Source organism: Callithrix jacchus, chromosome 3 (assembly GCF_049354715.1).
Source record: "Callithrix jacchus isolate 240 chromosome 3, calJac240_pri, whole genome shotgun sequence".
Taxonomy (NCBI): Eukaryota; Metazoa; Chordata; class Mammalia; order Primates; family Cebidae; genus Callithrix; species Callithrix jacchus.
In genome coordinates, this window is record NC_133504.1 from 124,753,483 (window position 1) to 124,774,347 (window position 20,865).

A 20,865-nucleotide genomic window follows, 5' to 3' on the forward strand; every position below is an offset into this window, starting at 1 on the left:
TAAGCAAATATTACATTTTTGCCTCTGGTTTAAGAGAAAGCGTTCAATTTAGGCTACTAGGTTTCAAACTTTTGCTTCATCATTTACTAGCTGGATGACCACAGGCAAGTTGCTTAATCTCTGTAAAATGAGCATAGTAATAGTAACCACCCGGCAGAGTTGCTAAGAATTAATGAGAAGATCCTAATAAAGTTGTTTAGCACAGCATTTCACTCATATTATACACCCAATGAGTAATAATAATTACTTAAGTGGGAAAGAGTTGCAAAATATGTGGGCTGTTAGTGGGATTGAAGTTTGAGTGATACAGCATTTAAAATGACAGTACTTTTATTGGCAGTTTGGGTTAGAGCATTATAGGTTTCTTTTTGAAGTAGTAGAAACATTGTATTGGTATATTGTTGCTATCTAGATAGCATTTATCAATAACTGGCATTCTCTAATTTTGAAAGATCCTTGGATCAAATTATGATTAAAATTTACTATCACAATATTTGTAAAGTCGAGTTCATCCCTAATTTGATCTCTTGCCTGTTCTATAAGGAAATAGACATCTTTCAATGAAAGCATATATGGACATGGAGGAAAAGGTAGCTTTACCAGTTGTTTAAAAAAAAATTGAGGCTCATATTGAATGCAATCAGCCTTAAAACTTCCTGTCATGGAGACAAGGCAGATGAAACTGGTTCTCTCTATTTATGATATCATTTGAGCTATAGTATTGCTATGACTTATTCTTCAAAACAGTCCTTGAGACTCAGTTTAACTTAATTTCACCTGTCCAATGAAGCTGAAACATCATGATTGTTAAAATGTGTTTGACAAAAATGTCTTGAGATTTCCAATGATATGATGATAAAATGTTTATGATATCACCATTGAGAATTTGCAGTTAGTCAATCAGCAATATTCATAGTATTACTGGGATGGGATCAATCTTGGGGGGAAAAAAGCATTCCACAATAGTTCATCATGAACATGCCTTCTTGAATGTTTTTATCAAAAGTGTGGATAAACTGAAAATTTGTTTCTTCCAAATTGTAGAATATTTTGGGTGGGTATGTTCTGTAGGCAGCTTTTAAGATGGCTCCAGTAATTCCTGCCATTCCAGGATTCACACCTTTGTGAAATCCCTTTCCCTTGTGTGTGAACTGCACATAGGAACTCACTTCTAATCAATATAGTGCAGCATGACTGATGGGTGTTACTTCTGAAATTAGGTTACAAAAACCCTGTGGCTTCCCTCTTGCAAGTTCTTTCTTATTCCCTCTTGCTGACTAATTGTGATGTAAACTAGTTACTAAGTTGTGAACTGCCCACCTGGCAAGGAACCAAGGGAAATCTCTGGCCAACAACCTATTAGGGACCAAATCCTGCCAATAACCACATGAGAAACTCATAAGCAGATTCTATTTCAGTCAAATATTCTGATGAGACTGCAGCCCCAGCCAACTGCTTTATTATATTCTGGGAAAAAACTCAAGCCAGAGGTAACCAGGCAAATCAATGCCCTGGATTCCACACCTACATAAACTGTTAAATAAAATATTTGGTATTTTAAGCCACTAAATTGTAGAGCTACGTGTTACACAGCAATAGATAACTAATACAGTTCAACAGAGATTGGCAAATTACAACCTGTGGGCCAGATCTGGTCTGAGGCCTGTCATCGTATGGCCCTTGAGCTAAGAATGGTTTTTATGACTAAAGAGTTTTTTGTGTTTTATTTAAAAAAGAAAAGGAATACTACATTAAAAAGACCCAGAGCCCACAAAGCCGAAAGTATTCACTAGCTTTTTACAGAGAAAGCTTTATAACTCCTGAAGTAAATAATATGACCAATGACAGAATCAAGATTCAAAATGATTACCTTAACTGACTAGAATAAAGCAATCAAGTAAGTGAGATAAAACTTGGCCATCATTAATAGAAAGTTCTGTTCTTAGGTTCAAAAATTCTATCTCAGAGTTATAGGATAATGATTATGTGACAAAGATTGGCAGCTTTTAGTGGATTCAAGGCTCACAAAGAACCAAAATATAATGTGATGCTTAAAATAAAAGTTAATGTAATCTAACTTTGCATTAACATCCAGCCGATAAAAAAATGTTAGCTCAAATCTACTCTGTATGAGTCAGAGCATATGTGAAGTATTTTAACATGAATCATTTAAAACTGTTTAGAGACATTGGAAATGGTATTTATATAAGGCTCCTCAAATGTATTTCCTTAGCTTATCGCAAAATACATTTTTTTAAACCAACATGGTAGGTGAAACCACTGGTATCCAAAATTATGCATTTTATCTGTAGTAATCTCCACATTTTAAACTCAGCTCTTCTTTTGATATCTATTTATATTTTTAACAGGTTTATATGTTTTTTTTCTTTCTGTTTTCTTTACATGTATTCCCAAAAAACCAGGGGGAAAGGAAAGACAACCAAGGATGTACATGTATTTGGAGAATGGAAGTGGGAGGTTGGTGTATTTAAGAGTGTTTGGTCCTACGTATCTTCTCTAATCTCTTGAAATTTGGTCTGTCTCTGTCTATTTATATTGGCCTATGCTATACACATGTGTGTATATATATAAATATCCCTGCAAATATATCCCAGAGCTTTGAGGTAAAAGACACCACACAATATAATGCTTCTAGAAACAAGCAAAAAGCAGACAACCTTCACTAATTCTGAATTCACATTTTTGCACGTTGTGAATGAGGAGCATAGAGACTAACCAAATTGTTACAGCTTATTTGAGTTGAAAGTGTTCTGAAGGTTAACTGGAGATATGATGTACCCATAGATAGAATTAGCAACATTCATTCCTTATTTACAGTAAAATCTATTGTCTCCTCACTTTTCTAGAGAGCTGCTTTAGTTTATTGTAACTTAATAGGTCACAATTCCTTCTTGTTTACTGTTATTTCAGAGAAATTGTTCTAAATGTGTCAAGCAGTGCCTGACTCAGATTCAGTGGCTTCAGCTTCCACTCCAGCCAGGAGGACAATCAAAGAGGAGTGCTGACAAAAACCGACTTTAGTGCTAAAGATTAAAAAGCAGAACTGTGGAGGCACTAATCAATTTCCTCTGAGGAAGAGTATTTCTGCCTCAAAATGTGAAAAGTGACTGCTATTTTCATACTCTAGAGGGAGGTACAGACTCACACTAAACTGACTCAGTATGGTGAAAGACAAGAGATTAAAAGAAAAAATGTAACACACAAAGGAGAATAGAGAATCTCTATAATAACACTTCCGTTTATATTAAATCACAATTTGAATGAAATTAGTTAAATACTTACGGTTAAAATGTAAAATCTCCAATCTTTATTTGGGTAATACTCACATTTGACTTTCTTTTGTTCTACAAGTCCAGCACTGGTAGCCCTCAACAAAAAACTTCTTTACATTTCAATCACATACCACAATACTCTATAAAAACTTTTAACCACCAAAGGTTTAGGTGGAAATCATCATGTGTTAAGCCTCTTAATTGTAAGTACCTCCATAAGAAATCTATTTCTAATAAATTTAAATTTGGCTTCCAGGAGATGCAAGGGGAAAAGAAGCTTTTTAAGTTGTTCTAATAGTTTAGTAAAAAGAAACAGAAAAACAGTAAATCAATAGATTGGTCTGCTTGTTAGAAAGAAAATTGAAAACATACATGGCCATTGTATTTGTTGATTTGTGCAGAGTAACTTAATAGAGATTATTTAAAGTCTTCCATATGTTTAGAAGATGACTTAATGCTCAATAGCAGGTCCTGTTGGACAGGTCTAGAAAATACTCTTTTTGGCATGAGATACATGGTTCTGTGGCTATCGCACCTTCATTTTAAATGAGTTTTCTCATCTACCACGTACTGGCCATAACAGATTCAAGGGCCAATTAGAGATGAAATACTTCCAAAATTAGTATTGCTTGATGTCCATTTTATCATTTATTATTATAAATATGCTATTATTTGTATTATTTATATTATTAAATATAAAATTTTATATCCATATAACACTGAATTTGCCTTTATTATTCTGATTTTATGAAGTAAACAAACAAAATGGCAGTAAAGAAAAAGAAATATGATTGGCATACCCACCACTAACTCAGTCATTATTTCTTTTCCCTTGTTTCCTTATTATTGTGACCATATTCATGCATAGTTTAAATTGGTGCTTTCGTAATAGACAAAATGTTATGCTTTAGCTTTTTCACTAAAATTATATTAAAAATGCCTTTCTACTTGCTGCATGGACTCATAATTAACATCTCAATGTACAGACACTCAGAGACTGTATAAATGAGGAAGTGTATCACCTGTGGAAAGCCAGGCAACATACACAAGGTGCCACTTACCTTGGAAAATTCCTCACTGTCCCTCCATCCTTGCAGGCTGACACACAATTTGTTCTCTGTCCCGGAATTGATAGAACTCAAGGATATCAATTTTAGCAAGCCTTAAAGAGAGTGAAAAATGATGAAACTACAATAGCAATTTATAAATTTACATTGAGAAGTAAGCCCATCAACTTTACCTCCCTGTGTTTGCTTTGACTTATCACACTTTCTCCCTCTAAGCAAGCTACATGGATGTCTAATAATGAGGTTGACTGATCAAGTTGGCCTCCAAACAAAAGGAATCTCTAATGTAATTTGAATGCCTGTCCCCATATTAGCTTCAAGCACTTCAAAGCAGATAAAATCCTAGTCAATGCTGGATGGGCCCGCCTGTTTTGTCTTCAAGACGCCTTCTTTTCATTGTTTTTTTTTTTGAGACAGAGTCCCACTCCGTCACCAGGTACCAGGCTAGAGTGATGTGGCGCGACTTTGGCTCACTGCAACTTCCGCCTGCCGGGTTCAACAATTCTCCTGCCTTAGCATCCCGGTAGCGGGGACTACAGGCGCGTGCCACCACGCCCAGCTAATTTTTTTGTATTTTTAGTAGAGACGGGGTTTCACCGTGTTGGCCAGGATGGTCTTGATCTCTTGACCTTGTGATCCGCCTGCCTCAGCTTCCCAAGTGCTGGGATTACGGGCCTGAGCCACCGCGCCCGGCCAATGTTGTTGTTTCCATTATTTGGCAACCTTGCCCTTAATTGGCACATTCTTTCATTGAATGTGCCGGTAAATTCATTCTAGTTACAATTTTATACTTTGTGCTTGGGAGCCATTCTCTCTCTTCTGCCTTAATCCACCAGTATGGTTTGATTTTACTGCCTCCCTCTTGCAAAAAAAGGAAGGGAAGGGAAGAAAGGAAGAATGGAAGGGGAGGGGAGAAAAACAAAAAAGAGAAAGAAAGAAAGAAAAGAAAGAAAGAAAGAAAGAAAGAAAGAAAGAAAGAAAGAAAGAAAGAAAGAAAGAAAGAAAGAAAGAAAGAAAGAGAGAAAGGAAAGAAAGAAAGGAGGAAGGAAGGAAGGAAGGAAGGAAGGAAGGAAAGAGAGAAGAAAGAAAGAATTTATATATATATATAATTTTTTTAAACCTTAGTTATTGTGAAATACCTCACCTTTTTTTTTTTTTTTTTTTTTTTTCGGAGACAGAGTCTCACTGTGTTGCCCAGGCTGGAGTGCAGTGGCATGATCTCAGCTCACTACAAACTCCTCCTCCCAGGTTCAAGCAATTCTCATGCCTCAGCCTCCTGATTAGCTGGGACTACATTCAAGCGTCACCACTACCAGCTAATTTTTGTATTTTTAGTAAAGACAGGGTTTTGCCATGTTGGTGAGACTGGTCTGGAACTCCTGGCCTCAGAAGAAGGACTCCTCCTCCTTCCAAAGTGCTAGGATTACAGGCATGAGCCACCACGCCCGGCCAAACACCTCTGTTGTCCTTCATGTATCCCAAATATTACAGGCATGAGCCACCACACCCCACAAAACACCACTGTTGTTCTTCATGTATCCCAAATATTTCCTACAAATGGCAGCACAATATGCCAGTGAGTTTCTGCATCACAATTCATTTAAGCAATTCTCTATTATTGGCCATTTATAATTTTTCTTCCCCATCCTATGAAATTATAATGCATATCATTTTTTTCTTCTTTAACATTTTTCACAAGAATTTATATAATTTTTGTATTAGAATGAAAGGAAGAGGATCCTATGTAACTTTTTATATTCACTGCCTGATAACTTCACAAATGGCTTGAGCAGTTTATACTGATGGCAGTAAATATAACAATTTCAATTTAATCTCATTGTTAGTCATTTTATTTTTCTGAAATATTAACTATGTGAATAGGAATAAAAGTATCTTATTTCAAGCTATATTTTAATTACTATTGAAACTGAACATTATGAATCTTATTAACTCTTTGTTAAATGAATCAAATAGTCTGTTATTTTTTAAGAATGCATTAAACTAATCGCTTTGTATGAACTCTTTTATGACATAGATACTGTTTTTGTCAATATTGAGGGTAATATTTTCTAATTAATTGTTTTAATTTAAAATATCCAGATTTTAATGTTTTATAAACCTTTTCAAATTGTAGATGAACCATTTTTAAATTTTTTAAATAAAATCTTACTCATTGTTTTAAAATATCAGATTTGTCATATATTAAAACAAATGATTACATATAGTCAGCTCACCTCTCCAGTGTTGCATAGCAGATTTTTCAACCATCCTTAATAATGAATCAAGCCCAACTACCTCATATTCTACCATATACTGCATAGAGTTGTCCTTGCAAGAAGCAGCTCAATTTATAACTAAGGCTTAAAATAAAAACTTCTTGTGTAAATTTTGATTGATGCTTACATTCGAAACTATTATCTGTTTTCTCTGTTCATTGTGTTTTAATATGCATGGCCTGTCTTTCCCTATTGAAGTAGCACAGCTCAATTTTAGTTGTAGGGAATTACTGGCTATCGCTTTGAAGTGCTCTCCAGTGGACTCTCCAAAGTTATTTATGTAGACTGGATCTTTGTAGGCTTCTTTTCCTGAATATATATTATATCATATATCCTATCATAATATATTATATATTACATTTTGGTTGCTTAAATTATTTTGCATCTCAGCAGTCTAAAATTATCCCCAAACTAGGCTGGGTGCAATGGCTTACAGCTGTAATCCCAGCACTTTGGGAGGCTAAGGTGGGCAGTTCACTTGAGGTCAGGAGTTCCAGACCAGCCTGGCCAACATGGTGAAATCCCATTTCTACTAAAAATACAAAAATCAGTTGGGTGTGATGGTGCATGTCTGTAATCCCAGCTACTCAGGAGGCCGAGACAGGAGAATCAGTTGAACGCTGGGGTGGGGAGCGGAACTTGCAGTGTGCCATTGCACTCCAGCCTAGGCAAAAGAATGACTCCATCTCGAAAAAATTTTAAAAATTAAAAATAAATAAAATTAAACCCAAACTAAAATTAGACATATTGAAATATGCTCAAGATAATATTCTTAAAAGGATAGTAAATTCTTTCCAATACTTATATCAGCTATCAATCTCTACAGATAGAAAAATGGGGAGGGAGAAAGAAGAAGAGAGAGAACAAGAGAGAATGAGTATAAAACTTACAGTCATATAATTTTTGTGGCATATAAATGAAAATACAAATTGTATTTCTTATAGGTAAATGACTGCTGTTTTCACTTCCACGATACAAGACTTTCTACCATTTCAGATAAAAACACTCTATGATAGGTTCTGATCAAACTTAGACATTCTGCAGTGTAAGGTATGATTGTGTGTATTTCCAATACTTGTATTCCCATGTTCTAAAAACAGAAACATATAGATTTAAATATATGCCACCAAAGGCAACAAAGAGAGTCAACTATGCAAAGGCAAGTCTTTTCCAGTTAGTCTGGTATGTTCTATGTTACTAAAAGTCATGCTTGTCTCTTAAGTTGTCACAATGTGCATAAGTGGCATAGTACATGCATGTAAAGTGAAGTGTAGCCGGGTGCGGTGGCTCACGCGTGTAATCCCAGTACTTTGGGAGGCCAAGGCGGGTGGATCACAAGGTCAGGAGTTCGAGACTAGCCTGGCCAAGATGTTGAAACCCCATCTCTACTAAAAATACAAAAATTAGCTGGGTGCGGTGGCATGCACCTGTAATCCCAGCTACTCAGGAGGCTGAGGCAAGAGAATCACTTGAACCTGGGAGGTGGAGGTTTCTGTGAGCCGAGATTGCACCATTGCACTCCAGCCTGGGTGACAGAGTGAGACTCCATCTCAAAAAAGAAAAAGGGGAAGTGAAAAAAAAACACGATAGAACAACAAGATACCCTGTATTAACAACTAAAATAATTAAGGCACTTTGGGGTGAGAACAACTAGAATTTTAAAAGGGAGAATTGCTGCTCAGTCTTTAGAGTAATAGGAATAAAAATTGTGGGTTGAGGCTGTGAGGTGGGGAAAAAAGTGAAATACTGTGTCTACCCTATTATTGGGTATGACCATGACTATGTTTAAATAATCCCGGTATTCACCCAGAGTAGTCAAATCACCTTGGAGGGCAATGCTTTTTAAGTCTTGACTAGCCTCACAAACATAGTTAGAGGTGGAATTTCACACCTAGAGATAGACAATACAGTTGTTTATGATAGCAAAGGCCTGGAATCAACCCAAATGCACATCAGTGATAGATTGGACAAAGAAAATGTGGCACATATACACCATGGAATACTATGCAACCATAAAAAATGACAAGTTTGTGTCCTTTGTAGAGACATGGATGAATCTAGAAACCATCATTCTCAGCAAACTGACACAAGAACAGAAAACCAAATACCACGTTTTCACTCATAGGTGGGTGACAAACAGTGAGAACACTTGGGCACAGGGAAGGGAGCAACACTCACTGGGCTAGGTGGGAAGGTGGAGAGCAGGGGAGGGAAGGGAAGGGGAGGGACAGCAGGGGTGGGCAGATGGGGAGGGATAATACTGGGAGAAATGCCCAATGTAGGCAACGGGGGAGGGGGCAGGGGTGGATGTGGCATATATGTACTTATGCAACAATCCAGCAGGATGCAGGATGTGCACATGTACCTCAGAGTCCAAAGTACAATTTTTAAAATATACAAAAATTTTTAAAAAAAGCAATACAGTTTTTTAGTAAGCAAACCTCAAATAGAGTGCTTTATTTGCAACAAAAAGTACTGCAGTCATGCCCCTTGTAACATTTTGGTCAATGATGGACCTCATATATAACAGTGGTCCCATAAGATAGCAATACTGTATTTTTACTGTAGCTGTTCTATGTTTACAAATGTTTAGAAACATACAAATACCATTGTGTTGCAATTGCCTACAATATTCATGTACAGAAACATGCTGTACAGGTTGGTAGCCTAGAAGCTCTAGGCTATACCATATATCCTAGGTGTATAGTGAGCTATACCACCTAAATTTGTTTGTACTATGTATACCACTCTATTATGTTTGTACTATGACAAAAATCACATTTCTCAGAATGTCTTCTGAGATGTTGTTAAGATATGTTACTGTATTTGCCTTGTGAACATGGAACCAACAGAAAGCATTAAAAGTTACTGACTGACATAGTTGATTTTCTTATTTTGGGTTTCACACAATACCTAAACCCTGATTGAAGAAAAGATTTTTAAAAGAGAAATCTGCCAAAAATATATTAAAAGAGTTTTGATAAGCACTTGTAACTTAAATTCTCAGTAAGACATGATTTGCTCCCAAATATCCTGTGGAAAGTAAATCGTTTTTTAAACATCTATTTTAGTTTTTAAAATATAAAATCATAATGGTCATGCCATAAATTTATCTGAAAAAAATATATATTTTCTGTTATTTACACATATATAATCTTCAGTTAAAAAAACAAAATTTCAGCCTTTCAACTTCATGCATTAAAATAATAATTTTTTTCATAAATGCTCCATCATGCCCTTTTCTACATGTACTAATTTCAAGTTGAAGATTGAGACAGAAGGGGCTGTGTCGAAGTTGTTCAAACTGTTACCAATCTAATCTTCTTTTTAAAAAATGTTAACAATGAGTCCCTATTCCCAGCCACCTCCAGTCTAAACTTCTTCTCAGGGTCCTAGAGTCTCTGTATCTGAGCCTAACTTTCTACTGTGTTTCCAGTAATCCTGAGTGCTTTTCTTCTACCCTGGTTAAGTTTACCAAATTCATCCATTCAATAAATATCTGTTGAATGCTTACGATGTGCCAAGCATCGTAATGGAATAATGGTGAAGGCACCAGAATCAAGCAGATCAGGTTAAAATATGGATTTAACCCCTGACTGTGAGGTTCCTTAACCGCATTTGCCTTTGTTTCTTAACTGTTGAAAAGGAACAATAAAGCATCAATAAATCTTGTTGTAAAGATTAAAGGAAAGAATGCACATCAAGTGCATAAAACAGTTCCTGACACATGGCCCTCCACAAATGTCAGATGTTGTTATTAGGGAGCTTACAGTGAAAAAGGAAAACAAAAAATTAAAACCAAATTGGGTACTATTTCAGGGGAAGTTCAGGATGTTATGAAAGGGACAAAAGAGGCAACTACATTATCAGAAAAGGTTTCCTAGAAGAAGAAACCCTAAAATATAAGCAGAAGTCTGCTTGGTGATAGGAGAAATGAGCAGTCTACAAAGAAGCGCTATATAAGAAAAGGCCCAGGAATGCATTATCATGATACTTAGAAAAAAAACAGAGAAATTCAGTACAGCTGAGGAATGAGAGATAAGGCCAGAGAAAAGGAGTAGGATCCAGGTCAAAAGATTCTTTAAGAAATGTTGTTTGTTTTAGAGACAGAGTCTCTGTCACCCAGGCTAGAGTGCAGTTTCTCAATCATAGCTCACTGCAACCTCAAACTCCTGAGTTCAAGGGATTCCCCCACTTCAGACTCTTGAATGGCTGAGACTATAGGTATGCACCATCCTGCCTGGCTAATTTAAGACATTTTTTTTTTGTATAGACAGGTCTTGTATGTTGCCCAGGTTGGTCTTAAGCTCCTGTCCTCATGTAATCCTTCTGATCGCTTGAGGTCTCAGCCTACCAAAGCATTGGGATCACAGACATGAGCCACTGTGCCTGGCTCCTTTAAGGAATTTTCAACCTCATACCAGGAAAGATGAAAAGCAATTTGAGGATTTTAGGAAGGAAAACAATCTGATTCTACTCAGGTTTGAAAATATGTGGCTGTTGGCCAGACATGGTGGCTCATGCCTGTAATCCCAGCACTTTGAGAGAACGAGGCAGGCAGATCACTTGAGATCAGGAGTTCTAGAGCAGTCTGGCCAACATGGTGAAACCCTGTCTCTACTAAAAATACAAAAATTAGCCAGGCAAGGTGCAGGCACCTGTAAGCCCAGCTTCTCAGGAGGCTGAGGCAAGAGGATTATTTGAACCCGGGAGGCAGAGGTTGCAGTGAGCTGAGATCCCACCACTTCACTCCAGCCTGGGTGCAAGAAGGAGACTCTGAAAAAGAATGAAAGAAAGAGAGAGAGAGAGGGAGGGAGGGAGGGAAGGAGGGAGAAAAGAATGTCCGCAGGACAGGTCACCTTGAGGGTGTGACTCCACCGTGATATTAACCTGGTTCCTGGGCCTGTGCTGCCGGGAGTGGGTCAAGAACTGGATGCTCACAGCCTGCACATAGGGCTGGTGTGGGCCACCAACTGGTGGCTGATCCTGGACTGGGTACCTTACATCAATGGCAAGGATATAAGAAGGATGATTAATTATGCCAACCCTCTGCAGACCCTTCTGGTGCCCAGTGGTGCCAGTTCCTCCCACCTCAGCACCTGCTGCATCTGGACATGATGAAATCCACAGCTCAACTGCAGACTTCTTAAGTTTCTGAAAACAGCTTGGATGTTTCAAGCACATTGCATTAAACTTTACTGAAACCTGAAAAAAGAAAAGATAAAAGAAAAGAAGTGGCTGCAGAACAGAGATTGGATTAGAGAGAAAAAGAGAATAGGAACATTTTTTGTGTCCTACCATCATGATATACCCTGTCAGCCTTCAAAGGCCAGATAAATAACATATTCTTTGTTAAGCCATTCTTTACTGCCCAACTTTCAGTTTAATTTTTTTTATTGATACACAATAGATATGTACTTTTTTCAGGATACATGTGAAAATTTAATACATTCATATAATTTTTAAAGAGCAAATCAATGTAATTAGAAGATCTATCATCTTAAATATGTCTTTTCTGTATGCTAGAAACATTCAAATTGTTCTCTTCTGGTATTTTAGGTATTTTACTGATCTATCAAACATTGGGTCTTATTTCTTCAAACATTAGGGCTTACTTAAAAAAAAAGACCTAATGCTTGATAGATCACCCTATTAATTTATCAAACATTAGGTCTTATTTCTTCTATCAAATTGTACATTTGTACCCATTATCAACCTCTCTCCTTCCCCTCTACCCTTCCTAGCTTCTTATAACCACCAATCTATTCTCCATCTTTATGAGATCCACTTTTTTAGCTCCCAGATATGAGAAAGAACATGTGATATCTGTCTTTCTATACTTAGCTTGTTTCCCTTAATATGATCTCCAGTCCATTACAAATGACAAGATTTCATTTTCTTATGGCTGAATAATATTTCATTGTGTGTGTGTGTGTGCATACACACACACACACACACACACACATATATACACACACATACTCCATTTTCTTTATCCATTTATCCACTGAAGAACACTTAGGTTAAAACCATATATTTCAGCTATTGTGAATAGTGCTGCAATAAACATGGGAATGCAGGTATCTCTTGGATATATTGATTTCCTTTCTTTTGAATATGTTACAGGATTCCTTCAGTGCGGCTTCACCAGCCAGAAATCTCTGTAGCTATTATGACCTCTTCCCAGGGCCCGGGTCAGGCCTGCCGGACTCATTTTGCCCAGTTGGGTGGCAGGCTGCACTTGGTTCACACCCCAGCCCAGACCCCACACCTGAACAGGGACTCCACAATCAGCCTACAGCTGGACTGGGAGTGCTGGATGGTTTTCACTTTGGGTGCCAGAGTCTAGATGAGGGGAATCTGTTGGTGTCCAAAAACTCAGAGATGCCAGCAACCACGGAGCCCCAAAGGGCATTACAGCTTTTGCCCAGGAAGTCCTGAGGTCTGGGCCCGCAGGAAATGTTGTGGGGTTTGTATTAACAGTTTGGTGAGCCAGCCAGGAGGGAATGGTACCTAACTGCTTTGCTTCTTCACGCCTGCAGCTAGGCAAATGGGCATGTTATAGCTCTCCCCACTGCCTGCAGCTTGGTGGATGAGGGCATGTTACAGTTCTCCCTGCAGCCCACAGCTAGGTGAATAGAGGCATATTATAGCTCTCCCCCCTGCCCACAGCTTGGCAGACAGGGGCATGCTACAGCTCATTCATTCTTGCTGCCTGCAGCTCAGCAAACTGGGGTGTGTGGTACCCAGCAGTCTTTTCACTCCCCTAGGTTGGTGAGCAGGAGTGCATGTTACAGGTCTTTTTGTACCCACTATTTGGTGAGTTCCAGTTCTTGTCCTATGACCAAGAGGAATGAGGTATGAGGACACCAGAGATGACAAGGCAGAGAAGAATTTTATTGAGCAACAGAAAAAGTTTCAACACAAGACGGGACCCAAAGTGAGTAGCCCTCTGCATGCGAGGGGGCCCAGTAACCATCTGTGAGACTGAGTCCAGGGTTTTTATGGGTTCAGAAAGGGGGAGTGCATTCTGATTGGTCCATGGGCAGGCCTGGAAAAAGAGCCATTCCAATTGGCCAAAAGGCATTGAGGAAGTTTTCACTCTGGTTTTGGACTCTATCCAGAACTAGCAGCTCAGTTTTCAGGCTTCAGGCTGTCTTTGGCTTGAAGATCAGGTTTCACCAGGGACCCATCCTTGTCTGCCGAGGAACGTTGTCTCCTCTTGCAATCAAATATATAACCAGTGGTGGACTTGCTGGATCATATAGTAGTTCTATTTTTAGTTTTTTGAGGAACCTCCATACAGATTTCCATAATGATTATACTAATTTGCATTCCCACCAACAGTGTCTGAGGATTCCCCTTTCTCCACATCCTCACTAGCATCTGCTATTCCCTGTCATTTAATAAAAAGCCATTCTAACTGGAATGAGATGATATCTCATTGTGGTTTTGATTTGCATTTCTATAATTAGTGATGCTGAGCATTTTTCATATACTGTTGGCTATTCATGTATCTTCTTTTAAGAAATATCTGTTAGAAACTTTTGCCCATTTTTAAATCAGATTATTATTATTATTATTATTTGTTTTTCTAGTTTGCTGTTGAGTTGTTTGAGCTTCTTACATATTCTGGTTATTATTCCCTTGTCAGGCAGATAGTTTGTAAATATTTTCTCCCATTCTATGGGTTGTTTCTTTACTTTGTTGATTGTTTCCTTTGCTGTACAAAAGTGTTTTAGCTTAATGTGATCCCATTTATTTTTGCTTTGGTTGCCTATGCTTATGATGTCTTGTACAAAAAAAATTTATCCAGGCCAATCTCTGGGAGCATTTCTCCAGTTTTTTTTTTTAATAGGAGGTTCATAGTCTCATGTCTTGAATTCAAGTCTTTAATTCATTTTGATTTTTGTATATGATGAAGTGTGTCTAGTTTCATTCTTCTGCATATAGTTATTGAGTTTTCCCAACACCATTTATTAAAGAAACTGTCTGCTCCTTGTCATATGTTCTTGGCACCTCTTTGGAAAATGCATTGGCTGTGAATAAAGATTGATAGCTGGTTGTCTATTACATTCCATTGTTCTAGGTGTCTGTTTTTATACCAATGCCATGCTGATTTGGTTACAATAGCTTTGTAGTATTATTAATTTTTCTGAGATAGGGTCTTGCTCTGTTGCTCAAGCTAGAGTGGAGTGGCATGATACAGTTCACTGCAGCCTGGAACTCCTGGGCTTAAGCAATTCTCTTGCCTTGGCCTCATGAGTAGTTGGGACTACAGATACATGCCACAATGCCTGGCTAATTTTTATTGTATTTTATTTTTTGTAGAGATGGGATCTTGCTATATGTCCCAGGCTCTTCTAGAACTCCCGGTCTCAAGCAATCCTCCTGTCTCAACCTCCTATAGTGTTGGGATTACAGGAATGAGCCAATATGCCTAGTCAGATGAGGACTTATTACAGCTTCAATTTTGTTACGTTTTATTGGTTGTTGAGGTTTTCTATTCATAGCTCAATCTTAGTAAGTCAGTTATGTGCAGAAATTTATCCATTTATTCTAGGTTTTCCAATATATTGTTATCTAGTTGCTCATAATAGTCTCTAATGATTATTTGTATTTCTGTATCAGTTGTTATGTATCCTTTTTCATTTCTGATTTTATGTCTTCTCCTTTTTCACAGTCTGACTAAAGGCTTGTGACTTTTATCTTCTCAGAAAAACAAGTTTTTGATTCATTGATCTGTATTGTTTTTTGGTCTCACTTTCATTTATTTCTGCCTGGTCATTATTGTTTGTTTTCTTACACTAATTTTGGGTTTGGTTTGCTATTGCTTTTCTAGTTCATTGAAGTGCATTATGTTAAAAGCAAATTTTTTGGTGCCACAAAGGAAGTAGCACTCAAACATAAATTTTCTCAGCAAGGCAACTTTTACTTCTATAGAAGGGTGTGTCTTGTGGATGGAGTGGACAGCACACCTGAAAAAGGGAGGGAAAAGTGTTCTTATCCCTGACGTAGGTAGCCCCTACTGCTGTATCATTCCCCTATTGGCTAGGGTGGGACCACACAATCTAAGCTAATTCTTATTGGCAATTTTAAAGAGAGCAGAGGTATGAGCCAGAGTGTTGGGGTGATCAGTTTTGGTGTGAAAGTCAGTTATGAAAACAGGTGAGACTAATGGTGACTCAGGTAAAAGCAGGTGACCGGGGTGACTCAGGATGGAGCAAGTGACCAGGGGAACAGATGGGAACTACTGATTAGGGCTGGCAGGAAAGTTGTTTACTGAAACTAGGGGCATGGAGATAAAGAGAATGAGGAAGTTAAACTTTAAAATGGAGAACAAAGAACTCAGAAACTGAACATATTGGCATACTGATTCTTTGAAGAGAAATTTGGAACTCACAGTATTCAATAATTCCCTCCTCTTGAATTTCACAGATCTCTCTCTTCAGACTTCCTTAACATGTCTTGGCTTAGTTGTTCTGCTTGATTCTCTAAAAGAAGAAGCTTCTCAGAATAAGGTGGAGGAAAGTTAAGGGAGCTTTTAGTAAGTGCTGCTTCTATGAGTCTTTGCAGCAGCCCACAGATGCAGGGTATGACACAACATCCAACCAGAATGAGTATGCCCACTATGGCTGCAAGAGAAGTAAGAATTGATGCTATGATTCCTTTCCATTTACCAAACCATTTTTCTAGCCAGCCTGTGAAGGGGCCATTTACTCCTGAGTTTGTGGCTAATTCACTGGACAGAGCAGTTTGACCTTGCAATGCCTTTGTTATACTTCCGTCATGGGTGGTATTGTTTGGGATGAAGGTACAACATTGAGTTTTAATCATAACAAAACTCCTCCTTTTTCTGCTAATATCATGTCTAAGCCTATTCTATCTTACCAAGCCATCTGGTAGTAGCCCCTAATTGTTCAGCGATTCCTTTAATAGCATCTCTAGTGTAGTCAATAAACCACTGTTGGTTGTAATAAATATAATTTTTCCAATCTCCATCCTTTTTAATTGTCACCCACCAAAATATTGACTCAAATCCTGTAGCTATTTGATCTTGGGCTTTAAATTTATCTGGTACTCCTTGTGGGACTCCAATTGCATCTAAATAAATGTGCGAGTTGAAAGACCAATAAGGAGCTTCTCTTGCTTTACCATGTTGTATTTTTCCTCCCTCTGGTTGATGAAATGCCAGGGTGAAAGGGATAGCCTATTGGACTAGAGCACATGTGCCACTCCATTTACTTGGCAGAGTGTCCAATAAAGGTCCACCGCAATACCACCACACATCAGCTTGGGGATAAACAAGGGCTGACTGGTAAGCTCTTGAAAAGTCTTTTTTTTTTTTTTTTGAGACAGAGTTTCGCTATTGTTACCCAGCCTGGAGTGCAATGGCGCGATCTTGGCTCACCGCAACCTCTGCCTCCTGGGTTCAGACAATTCTCCTGCCTCAGCCTCCTGAGTAGCTGGGATTATAGGCACGTGCCACCATGCCCAGCTAATTTTTTGTATCTTTAGTAGAGACAGGGTTTCACCATGTTGACCAGGATAGTCTCGATATCTTGACCTCGTGATCCACCCGCCTTGGCCTCCCAAAGTGCTGGGATTACAGGCTTGAGCCACCGCGCCCGGCCAAAAAGTCTTAAGCTCAGTGCATCCCTTCAGGTCTCCAAGGAACACTAAGTTTCCTCTTGTTGCGAGAGACATGAAGTGAACTTAGTGTCGGGAAACGGAAGCTGGATGGCCCTCAGGGGCTGACCCGCAGGGTGTCAACCTTCGGGATATAGTAGAGAGAGAGCTTGTTGGGGCACGACTTGTTACCCCAGGCTGTGGAATCCTGGAAAAGAGCTACTCTACAGTCCATTCCTGGTAGACTGAAGAACCATCCTACTGTAAAGGGTACATTCTGAGCCTCTGGCCTGCCATGCACACAAGCATAACAATTGCTTTTGTTTAACATGTGGATGGAATATTTGATCAATTCCAATGAGGCATTTGCATCTTGATATACTGTCTCAATTGCCAATGTTTGTTTTAGGTCTTTAACTTCTACAATAGCTACCTTGGTCTTGTCATTAGATGGAAGAGGAACAACTATTTCATTGTGAGAGGTTTTGGAAGAAGGCATGGCAAAAGGTGTAGGTGGTAGGGGATCAATGAAATATATTTCAAAAGATCCAACAGGATTTCTGAAACCTCAGTCCCCATACCATAAAACTGGCTTAAAGCAGAGAATTGGCTTAAAGAAGGGGAAGAACTTTGAGGGTTTAATATCATAACCTGTATTGGATTGCACTGGTTTAGCTGACAGTTAGGGGAAGCTGTTCCTTTAGCAAAATGACCGTATGGTTTTATGAAATTACAATTACTGGTTGGGGCAGTCCATCCTTGCTCTTTAGTGGTCCACAGAATGTTGGACCAACTATGTCATAAAAGTGCTGTATCAGGGGAGCAAGACTCTCCATTGACACTGGGGTCTTCATCAAAATCTTCCCAGACTGCATTATCCAAATTCACTAATGTCCAGTCTGAGGACAGTCAGGAAGGACAGAGGTACTTTTCTGAAGTGAAGAGCTGTCTTTGACTTGGCAAGTCTCCACAGGGTATAACAAGACAGGCATCAAATGTAATAGCTGAGGCAAAATTGACTTGGTTACATTAATAATGGGGTGGTCAGCAGTAGAGCAAGGAATGAAGGAGTAATAAAATAAATGAAGGAGGGTTAAACTTTTCTTAGCTTTAGTTTGGTAGGTTTCTCCCTGGGACTATGGCCCATGACTCTGGAAGGGACAGCACTCTCTTGACTCTGGTATGATGCGTCCATCTTCTTTCTGCTATCCAGATTGTGATTTCAGTAGTTACGAGGACTAGGTAAGTTCCTTCCCAGGTCGGTTGGAGCTTTTCCTCTTTCCAGCTTTTTATGAGGACATGATTTCCAGGCTGATATTGATGCACTGGGAACTCAAGGGGCAGCACCTGTGCTAAGAGATCTTAAGTTTTAAGAGAAGAGAAAGTAGAATACAGACCAAGTATATACTTTGTAAGAAATTGATCTTTTGTTTCAAAGGTAGGAATGTCAGAAGTGGAGTGTAAATAAGGCAATCTGCAGAGCATCTCATAAAAAGAAAGACCAGTATCTTTCAGTGGGCAGTTTAAAATTCTCAACAGGGCAATAGACATTTGGTCCATGGTGACCGAGTCTCTAGAACTAATTTGGTTAAGTGGTTCTTTAGAGACTGATTTATTCTTTCTACTCACCCTGATGAAGGTGGGTGCCAGGGAGTACAGTATTCCCATCTAATGTCTAATGTTGGAGATAGCTTTTTAATGATGTGTGTGGTGAAATGAGTTCCATTGTCTGAGTCAATATTTTCTATTAGTCCAAACCTGGGTACTATATTTGCACTTAGGGCCTTGACTACATTATTGGCAGCTGCATCTGAAAAGGGGATAGCTTTGACCCAGTGAGTGAGGTGATCTACTATGACTAGTAAATATCTTAGATGACCTATTGGAGGTATTTCCTTGTAATCAACTTGGATACTCTGGAATGGCCTTAAGCTTGGATTCCTTCCCCTGAGGGGCAATCCTTTTAAATCTTATTAGTTTTCGTATATACTAAGCAACTATCTATAACCTGTTTGGCCAGGGTATAAATTCCCATACACCCATAAACTCTGAGAACTGCATCACACATGGCCTGAGGCCCCCAATGGTTCCCTTGATGTAGTTGGGACAAGATTTCACTCATAAGGGGTTTGGATAATCTTTCTCTCTGGCCTGGCAATATCCATTTTCCTTCTGAACTCTGTTTAGTACCTATTTTCATTAGTTTTTCTTTTTCAGTGGAAGAGAAAATGGGGATTATAGTAGGAGGAGAAAGTTAGGGAGTTAAGTGGAAAAGACATTTTAGAGGAAACAGCAGCCTGTTTGGCTATCTGCTCTGCTAGGTTATTTCCTTGACTTTCAAAAGAAAAGTTTTTCTGGTGTCCAAGGACATGGACAATAGCTATTTCTTCTGGTAACCGAAGGATATTCAATACTTGGGTGATTAGCTCCTTGTGAATAAGGTCTTGACCTTTACTAGTAATGATATCTTGTTCAGTCCAAATTTTCCAAATGTATGAGCCATTCCAAAGGCTTACTTTGAATTGGAATAGATGGTTCCTTCCTGGTTCTTCAAGTACTTTACAGCTTGGCTGACTGCAAACTGCTCACACGTTTGGGCAGACCAGTTATTAGGCAATTTTCCTGACTCTATTTCTACAAGAGTTTCTCCATCGATTACTGAATACCCATTATATCTTTTACCCCCAATCACCCTGAAGGAAACATCTATAAATAAGTGCCATCCCATCCTGAAAGGAGTTTCTCCTAGGTCTGGTTGAACCTTGTATGGTAATTAATTAAATCTAAACATGTGTGCTCTCTCCTTAGATTTGGATTCCCTGTTAGGAAATGTGCTGGGTTGAGTGAAGTATTAGTGGTTAATGTTAAATCATCTTTTTCTAACAGAATGGTCTCATATTTTAAGATTCTTGAGTCAGTAAGCCATCTCCCTGCTTTCTGGTTCCAGGTGGCTCTAACTTGGTGAGGCGTGCTTATTCAGTTTTTCTACAAAGGTTAACTTTCTGCTTTCCTAGACTAATATTGCTGTAGCCGCAATGGATTGAATGCATTGAGGCCATCCACAAGTGACTGGATCTAAGACCTTGGATAGGAAGGCCACAGGCTCCTGGCAGCCTTTGTGTTTTTAAGTAAGCACTCCTAAAGCTATTCCACTGTCCACATTGCCAAAAAGGTGGAATGGCTAGGCTAAAACAGGAACAGTTAGGAGCCTTTCTTTTAGCTTCTCGACTTGATCAACCTCCTCAGAAGTCCACAGGAAATGGACAGGCTTCTCCTGGGCAAGTTTTTGATATAAAAGTTTACTGTGTAGTGCATATGAGTCAATCCGTAAGTGTCAGTATCAAACTAATCCCCCAAATTTTCTGAGTTCTTGTTTAGTTTGAGGCAAGGGTAGGGACACAATTCCTTCAACTTGTTCAGGCCCTATTCTTCACTTGCCTGCAGTTATTAAGTGGCCTAAATATTTAACTTCGGGCTCTACATACTAAAGCTTTCCTTTTGAGACTCACAGCCCCTCAAATTGCAGATGGTTAAGAATATGTGTAGAGAAGTCAGTTACCTTCTCTATATCTTCACCAGATATGAGACTATCATCCACAT

The 20,865-nt window shown here is 38.7% G+C and overlaps 1 long non-coding RNA gene across 2 annotated transcripts in view; it reads right to left on the reverse strand.

The window, feature by feature from the left end:
- Positions 1–20,865, reverse strand: part of LOC144581811 (uncharacterized) — a 71,528-nt gene that overhangs the window by 6,627 nt on the left and 44,036 nt on the right. For both annotated transcript variants that reach the window (XR_013533082.1, XR_013533083.1), the window contains one exon: positions 4,355–4,455. This is a non-coding gene — a long non-coding RNA (uncharacterized LOC144581811). The remainder of the gene's footprint in view (positions 1–4,354; positions 4,456–20,865) is intronic.